Source organism: Cottoperca gobio, chromosome 15, assembly GCF_900634415.1.
Source record: "Cottoperca gobio chromosome 15, fCotGob3.1, whole genome shotgun sequence".
Classification (NCBI taxonomy): Eukaryota; Metazoa; Chordata; class Actinopteri; order Perciformes; family Bovichtidae; genus Cottoperca; species Cottoperca gobio.
The window spans coordinates 17,197,412-17,206,704 of NC_041369.1; positions in this window are offsets into that span (position 1 = coordinate 17,197,412).

The window sequence follows — 9,293 nt, forward strand, 5'->3', positions numbered from 1 at the left end:
ATGTTTTATCTCATCGGAAGAAAGGAGGAGGAAGGGGGGTGGAGGCAGGGTAATGAGAAGGGGAAGAGAAGGCTGATTATTTTCCTGAAGCAGATCTGGCATGGTTGTCCACCCACACAACTTTACAACCTGTTTGACGTGTGTAGTACTCACACGCACACGCATGCAGAGATTTATATTGTGTACATAGGTCAGACATGTTAGAACAAGCAAAAGGAACTTCTTTTTCTTTTTATGTAGCATCTATTCACAAAGAGAATTATGTGCTTATCCTCTAGCTACAAGAGACTGCATGCCTATCAGTGTGTGTGTGTGTGTGTGTGTGTGTGTGTGTGTGTGTGTGTGTGTGTGTGTGTGTGTGTGTGTGTGTGTGTGTGTGTGTGTGTGAGTGTGAGTGTGTGTGTGTGCGCGCGCTTCCAGTTAAATAGTTGTTAAATAAAACGTTAACAAAAGACGGAGTTTGGTGGTGTCTAGACGTAGTGGGGGATCATGGGAGTTGTTTTCTTCACTATACATTATCAGCTTCTCCAGCTTAGGATTCCGTCATTGTTCATCGTTCAGGAGCTGAATTATCCGCAGAGGTCTCCTCCTCTTCCAAAACAAACAGACCTGTGATTAAAACAGGTAAAAACACTGAATAAAGCAGTTTCACGTTTAAAAATCAGCGTGTCAGCGGATTCAGGACGAACCGCTAATGTAAAAGTGTAACGTGAAGATGTGGCTTTAAACAGGATACAAAGTCAATCCATGAAAGATTTGGCCTTGTTAAGTAAGGATTTTATAAACTACGAGGTTTATGTGAATGTTATTCATTTAAATCCTCTTTTGTACTTTTCTTCAATCACTGGAGAAACTTTTCAACAACATTTTTGGCCGCAATGCTTAAAACATAATCAAGCTGTGTCTACTTGTGACCCTTACACAGGTTGTATAAATCTGTGGTTTGTCACAAGTCCAACCAAAGGGTGATTATTCCCAGATTATTCTCAGTTTGTTTGCTTTTTGTATCTAGAAACATTTCCCCTTCTAATTCAATCTTCAAAAATACGTAAAGCGTTAAAGATAAGGGCATAAATTATCAACAGAAAACTACATTTGTCATCTTTGTCACAGCCACCGGACATTATGTGGGCTGTCAATATGGATACATGTCTTAGTGTGAGAAATGTGGGAGAAAATTGAACGCGTCAGATGAAGGACTATTGTCAGCACAACTTTGACTGAAACATTTACTTTTCTTTTACGTCCACAAAACATGTTTTCTTCTCAGGTTGTCTTGTCTGTCCATTTGTTTGTCTGAAAACCGGAATGCAGAAAAAATAATGACCTGATTTTCAGCATGTTAGAAGGGTGTAGCATTGAAGAACCCATTATGTTTTAGAGTGGGCAGATACACATTTAATTATGTGTCACTTTCATTAACACTGCCAGAGCATTTGTGCTGCATTCATGTGATGTCGGAAAAATGAGTTCTCAACTGGGAACACATGAACGCTATTCTATTTTTCTATGTTACGTTTATCTTGGCTTCCCTGAGAGGGATCATAAGGTGAGAAAATACTCGAAATATAGTGTACAATTATATATAATATTGTTTTTATTACACATTTTGATGCCGCCCCCATCCACAGCAGTGCATTGCTTAGTGGGTAATACACTGACTATGACTAAGTACCTCATACAACTGAATTCAGAAGCACAAATCCTTTCACATTGCTTATTATGGGGTTTACACACATATATAAACACATCATCTCCTACAGGCAGTGGGAGTTAAGACAAGTAAAGTCAATTTATTTATCCAAATATCACAAATCACAAATGTGCACAAAGGTGCTTTAATGTTGGTTATTTAATGTTAGGAGTTTGTGGGACGATACTGGAGGAAACTGAAACTGTGGGAACTTGAAGGCCTGTTTCCTGAACCTGCGTTTCTCTATATTTAATTCCTGGCTGCAAACCAAATTACCTTCAGGGTTGTAATAAACTTGAAATTCATGTCCCAGTCATTTTCATGTTAAAATCAAAGCACAAACCCGAGTGGACAGTTTGACTTAGTAATGACTAATAAAAACAAATTAAAAAACTCATCTTATGATGCATTTTTATTTCCTTGTATTTGTAGTATATGAAAATGGCATTGCTTTCTACTTCCTGGGAAACAATGGATCATTTCTGCTGAGAATGAAAAACTCCCAGCAACAAAACTATCCCATGTTTTGTTTTTTTTGTCCTGACCCTCGACCTCTACTGTAACATAACTACCTCAGCTATCCACTGATGCATAATTGTGAATAATGTCTGATTTATGTCCTGCCTGAGCATAATGTTTCAATAGAAATACATTAAATTATGAATGTCAGACAGACTCAACACTACTGTCTCGTTGGGACTTGCGATCAGTATTTAAAAACATAACTCTTAACAATGAAACTATTGTATTTAATCAGTGTCTGTAATGGGCTTTTGTTATGACAATAATGTAAGGTTCCCCAATGAAGATTTCCATTGAAACGGAACAAATTGATTCCTAGAATAACACAAGACATCACAATCAGGTCCTGGAGCTCCAGGTTGAAGTCCTCAGAATCAAACTGAATGACAAGTCGTTGACCCTCGACTGCATATCATTTCCCTCAGTCAACAGCCTCAAATTATCCCGTTTATAAATATGTAATGCTTTACACGTTGCAAGAACTAATGACTTGTTTCTGATTAATCAAATGTGCACCTGAAGAGGGTATAATTTTCCATTTTGTGGTGGGAACACACTTTTAGAGTAAGCAGAGCCGCATGTGGCACTTTGCACTAAAAAGGTTGAAATCAATTATTTAACACTTTTAAAGACGACTTGATAGAAAAAAATACAAGCATGTGCGTGAATCTCGAAAGAAGCATGATTGATGGTTCCAAGACTAATTTTCATATATTTTTAAACTGTGATTTTCCATTTTCTGACTGCAATGTTGTACAGTTACAGAATCCAGCTCTGTTTCATGATCACGAGCAACTGCGTACGTAAATTCAACATGGAATTAGAAAGCAGCAAATGAAGATTGTTTTCTCCAGTTCTGTGTTGAGTTCTGTTTGTTTTTAAGTGTTTTTATTAATTATAAAGTGTTGTGTTGCTCTGTCGATGAAGTAGGAGGAGGGGGGGGGGTATTTATAAAATAAATAAAGTTAGATTTTTGTATTACACAAACAAACAATGGACCATATGTCTGTTCTAATACAGCTTTTCCATATGCTGCTTCTTGTTACTATCAGAAGACCCACATCTTCCTCAAAACAGGATAAAACATTTCCTCACTAGAGTTACATTTCAGTCTGTTTGTAATGGGAGATGTGAGTGATTGCTCCTCACACATACAGCTCGCTGTCATGTTGGACTGAACCTGTACTTCCAGTTATAAGACTGTATGACTAACCCAACGGCGACCACATGTGCTTCATCACCTCTAATCTACAGTACGAAACTATAAAGCAATGTGAGAAGACAAGAGGAAACTATCAGCTGTTTGGTAAGGGAGGCGTTCAGTACAGTCCGATGTTGAGCAAACAGCTTTGATTAAGTGCATGTACGATGTATAGCATGCGGACCCTTTTTCGATAAGAATTCACACAAAAAAAAAGGCCTCCACTTCCACACTTCAAGTGTGAAAGCAAAAGGGTTTTGTTGTATCCTCTGAAGGCCCACACAGGGTGTCACCCTGAGTGTGCAAAGATATTTGCCTGATATGGAGGAAAGCCTAATGGGTTTGTCCTTTGAGCTCATTTTAGCGGAGGAACCTACTCAGGGAATAACTTTACTGCAGCGTTGGGTGGCTCAAGGCTACCAGAATAGATTTCCGCAAGAAATAGTTCAATTATTACCCGAATGTGTGCTTTATCAGGAACTGTGGCTATTACGTTGATTTATGGGTCGTTGGATTCGTCATCTTTTTCTTGGTAGTCACTGCAGAGTGATGTTACAACTCCTTGACAACTGTTACTACATTGTTGTGTTTCGCATGGTGGCGATGCAGTGACAAAGAATTGAAAACTTGAAAAAGTAAATGATTAAAACAACTTGTGAATGTGAGTAAAACACGACTTCGCCCTTTAGAGCAGCAGCTGAAACGGCTTAGAAATATGTTGCGCAATGTATTTCATTTGTTTTGCTAAAAGTATATTTCAGCCAAGGTATTACCTGCTGACCATTTGGATCTGCGGTGATGCCCCTATTAGTAGTGATGTTTGTCATGTTGATGAAAGAAAATATGGCCATTTATACATTTCTATTTCTGTATTTTGACTTTTATAGCTGTATCAATGTTGCCTACAAAGCATTATTACAGCTCATTGTTTTCCAACTCATCGATGAGCCACAACACTGGACCAAATATCCCTGAAAGAGTCTGACATGTGGCGGTACAGAGGTCTAGAACTAAGATGCCTTCCTCAAACTAAATGTGTAATGTGTAATGTGTCCTGTTGCTTTTACTGTCAGTACTCAACAGGTACAGAGCACATGGCAGACTTCACAAGCCAGCTTCATTTTGCCTTGAGCCCCTAAAAACCAAGCAGTGCTCCTGGAAGACAACCTGACCCAACATGGACGGCTGTGTGCCAGTTTGTGGTCATCATTTCGACTGAAATAATAAAGGTGCTCTGTGACATAGGTGCTCCAACTCCTTGTTTCCCAAAACTGTAAGTCGCTTTAATGTAGGAAAGAAAAGAATTTTTATATATTTGTGTTATTATTTATGTTTCTTTTCTATGCTCCAATAAACCAAAGACAATCCTAATATGTGGAAACCTACTTGGTAATAAACTGGATTCTGATTCTGGTGACAAACTTTCAGGCCCTTATCATTTTACTATATCTGTGGTTTAGTGCATACTGTCAAACAAATCTGCAATTAATCAAACCACAAGCTAAGTGATCCTGGGGCCTCTGGAGGTCCGGGCCCTGGTTCCAATGTCCCGAGTTAATAATTCATCTTTAGTTGAGGCTAATGTTGCGCTGAGTGAAATGCTGCATTTATGTAGCGCTTTTATCCAAAGTGCTTTACTACTTGCCTCTAATTCACCCATTCACACACACACACACGCACACAGACACACACACACACACACACACACACACACACACACACACACACACACACACACACACAGAGATGGCAACCATCCGCCATGCCAGGCGCTATCCTAACCATCCTGGGGTTCTGTGTTTTTCTCATGGACACTTCAACATATGGGCTGGAGGAGACAGAGATCAAACTGCCAGCCCAGTGAATATTGGACAAACCTGCTGAACTACTGACGGCCAAAATGTCTCTGATTCAGCAGAGTGAGCCTCCAGTGTTTGTCCTCATAGCAGCTCCTATAGCAGTTCTCCATGGAGGACTTAAAGGTACAGTCTCCTATAGAGGAGATGAGGATCTGATGTTCGATTTCAAACCTGTAACATTTTCTAACTACTGATCAGCTTCACCTGAGGCTACATTTTTGAAATGACCGTAGTGTCTTGGAATGAAATCCTCCTCAATTTCTGATATTATCTTTTTTACTTTCTGATAGTATGTCAGCTGTTCTGGTATCTGTTCAATCTCTGATAACAACATGTTCTATTCTGAGAATAATGGGAATGGTTGACTTTGGAGGAGTTACATCTGTGTGGAGTGTGTGTGTGTGTGTGTGTGTGTGTGTGTGTGTGTGTGTGTGTGTGTGTGTGTGTGTGTGTGTGTGTGTGTGTGTGTGTGTGTCTATCCGGGCTCCCTGTAGTCCTTCTATTGGTCTTCTGAGTGGGTGGTCTGTTCCAAGAGAGGAGCACTGGAAACATTATACCTACATACACACACACAAACACACATGTACACACACACACACACACACACACACACACACACACACACGTACACACACCCACACACACACACACACACTCAAAGGGAAACTGGGAATCACACCAACGCAGCACAGCAGAGGGTGGAGCAGGCAGGAGCCTTCTTCCAGATGTGCGACATTAATTTAGTTGATCCAAAACATGAACCGGTAGCTCCCACTCACTCATCACCAGTGTGTGTGTGTGTGTGTGTGTGTGTGTGTGTGTGTGTGTGTGTGTGTGTGTGTGTGTGTGTGTGTGTGGAACATTCATCCTAACTTTTTAATATTCTCTCACACTCAGAAATACACCTGCAAGTCGTCATTTTCAAGTATTTAGCATAATTTGGAAAACTTTGGAAGAGAGGGAATCCAGATATGAGAAGAAAAGGAAGAAGAGGGAATAAAAGTTCCCCCGCTTGATTTTTAGGTGGAGGAAAAGATGAAGCAGGCAGGACAAGGTGTGTGATTAAAAAAAAATAAAGGGGAAAAGATGAGGAGCGGAGCAGGTTATGAGAACAGTCTCCACTCTGACCCATGGAGCTGCGCCCCTGGACTTTCATACAATACTTTCCACCGGGGAGGAGAGGGGGATACAGTGCATGAAAGACAAAGACAGAGAGAGAGAGAAAATGAAATTAAATAAGAAGAGCGGAGGAGGAGAACGAGAGATGTAGGAGGACGGAAGTGGTTGATTGGGTGCCCCCAGAGATTCCTTTGTTTAGATTGTTCTGCATTTCACTTATTTCACTCTCTCCCCTCCACCTCCCTCTTTTCTGACATCTGAGGTAGATTACAACAGAGACCCTGGGTCACATTTATGAGTTAAATCAAGAACATATGGTGTGTGGTGTGTGAGTGTGTGTGCGCGTGTGTGTGTGTTTGTACGTCCATTTCAGTGGGATTCCCCTCCGGTCCCTGAGTGGTGGTCAGATTTATTTTCTTGTCCATTGTCTCTTGCTGGGACATCAAAGGACTATTGTTTGTTGATCAGCAAGGGTGCTGCAGGTTACTTGCAGGTCCCTGACGAGAACGCTTTGCTTCTCCTCCACATCTTCCCTCATCTCCTTTTACTGAAACTGACCTTTTCAAGCATGTCAAATTTCCGCAAAAGACATTCCAGACACAGAGGATCAGCACTTCCACAGTAACCATGTTTAATTTTTAAGAGATTAAAGTGTGGTTATGACTCATTTGTATTATTTAGACCATGACAAGGCACCACACTCTATCTGCACAGCATGTCTTCAAAAAAAATGGCTTTAATAGAAACCTCATGGACAGAAAAAACTACATTTTACCACATACTTTGACCGCCGGCACACCTAAGCGCTGAAATTCGGTCATTGAGTTAGCAGGTAAAAGAAGAAATCTCCCCAATAACTTCAGCACACGAGCACATCTGTAAAAGTGTCAGTTGACTTTATTAGGATCGGTTTCACTCAGTTGAAGAAAAAACAACTTTTGTCTTTGGAACGTTTACCTAGGAAGAAAACAAATCTACAAAATAAGTTGTTGGAAGGACAATATATAAAACAATGGCATTAAAATATCTTTGACAAGAAAAGAAAAACCAAAAGAAAAAAAAAAGGCTCAAATATTTTTGGATGCAGGGCATTTTTTTTCTCCTCTTTTTGCCCTTTTGTTTACAAAACAATAACAAAAAGAGGGAAACTAAAAAAATCAATAGTTATTTACAGTGCATATATTTACATTAAGGCATTTTTGCTGGGGAGAAAGACGGTTGATCTGATACAACCCCCACTTCTACACAATCAAATAAATAGTCAGATTTACCATGATACATTACAGTGCTATATTATCTTTATGCTACCTGCAGTGAATGAACAAATACAGTTATATGCAAAATCGACATTCAAGTGAATATTAAAAGGACAGGTTCACATTTCTTTCCAAGTCTTACTTAAAACAACACTCTCATATCCACATGTACATCAAAAGAGTTTCTGATTGAGTCGATTGTTCCTCTTGTCCACACTGACTGTGACAAGATACGTTTCTAGAGCGATTTCAATGCATGCGATTGGGGAACAAAATCCTTGTTCTGTATGGAAAAAATGTTCAACCTCAAGTTATTATAAGCTAATAAAATCCACTGGGTATCTTTCAAAGCTACTGTCATTTTAATATTCTTTTATTTTTGCACTGATCAAACCTCAAATGATCTTCAGCTGAACTTCACAACACACTTTAACAGACTTATTTTTGTCTCCCATCACTTTCATTGAAAATGTTTTAAGCAGGGATAGCTTGAGGAACACTTGCCGCAACTATTAACTCTTGCAATGCGTAACATACGGGCAGGTTGTTTTGAGAAAGACTTGAAAAAATTTGAATTTATCATTTAGCAAAACATATGTCCATGTTTGATTGACTGATAGAGCCAAAAAATGCAAGTTAGTTGTGTACAGAGTCAGAGAGTGAAAACCCTCAGCGTGTCCGTAAAGTGGCCAGAGCCGAGCTGTTAACTCACAATGGATGATGAGTAAACCTTGTCATTTAAAAAGAAATTCACTTTGTTTTCTAGAGCTTTCAATAGATTAAGAAATAAAAACAGCACCACGTGTGTTTAAAAAGGACTTTCTACATTGATCACAGCTCTGTTACCACTGAACAAAAACACATTTAAAAAGATCAGAGAAGGAGGCACTTAATAAGGTGTTGGTGATGAAGATGATACTTTGGTTAAAAACATTTTTAAAGAAGTAAAAAAAGGCTGGATGACATAGATGTACAGTAATTGTATTTTGAAGACTCTTAGTGCATCAAATACAGTCAATTTCAGTTTTAACTGAATTAATTCTCGGGTATGTCTACGGGTCCTGCTTACATTTCTCTGGTTGGAAATCCATCAAAAGACAACATGAATAATTCATCATCTAATTGCTGCTCTTTAGCAACCATCCACCTTCCTCTGTTTCTCAGTCGTACTCAGATCTCTTCTCTCTAAAAACTAAAGTCTCTTCATCTCCACCCCTCCCTCTTCTTTTCCTGCACTATCTTCCCTCTCTCCAGAGTATAAATGCCTTCAATTTTTAATATCTGAACAGCAATGACTTGTGTGGCGTTCACAGAGATTCAGTCCAGTAGTGATAATGATCGTTCCAGTGGTGAATGAGATGCATGGGCCAAAAAAAGGCTCAGACTTAAGTGCAAACCGAAGGATTTGGTAAAAACTCAAACCTGGATATTCCAGTTATAAGAACAAACTAAACAAAATAAGGAGTAAACACAAATTTGGCTTGACTAGTTTTGCAAACAAAAGCTTCTCCTTAAAAAAAAAAAGCTGAAGCCAGTTCTATGTTAGGACAGAGACATAAGATGTACAAGTATTGAGTGGTAAGTGCTTTCATTCCAGTCGCACAAAAGAGTCCAATTGGACTGGAGACACATTTTGGAGCTAC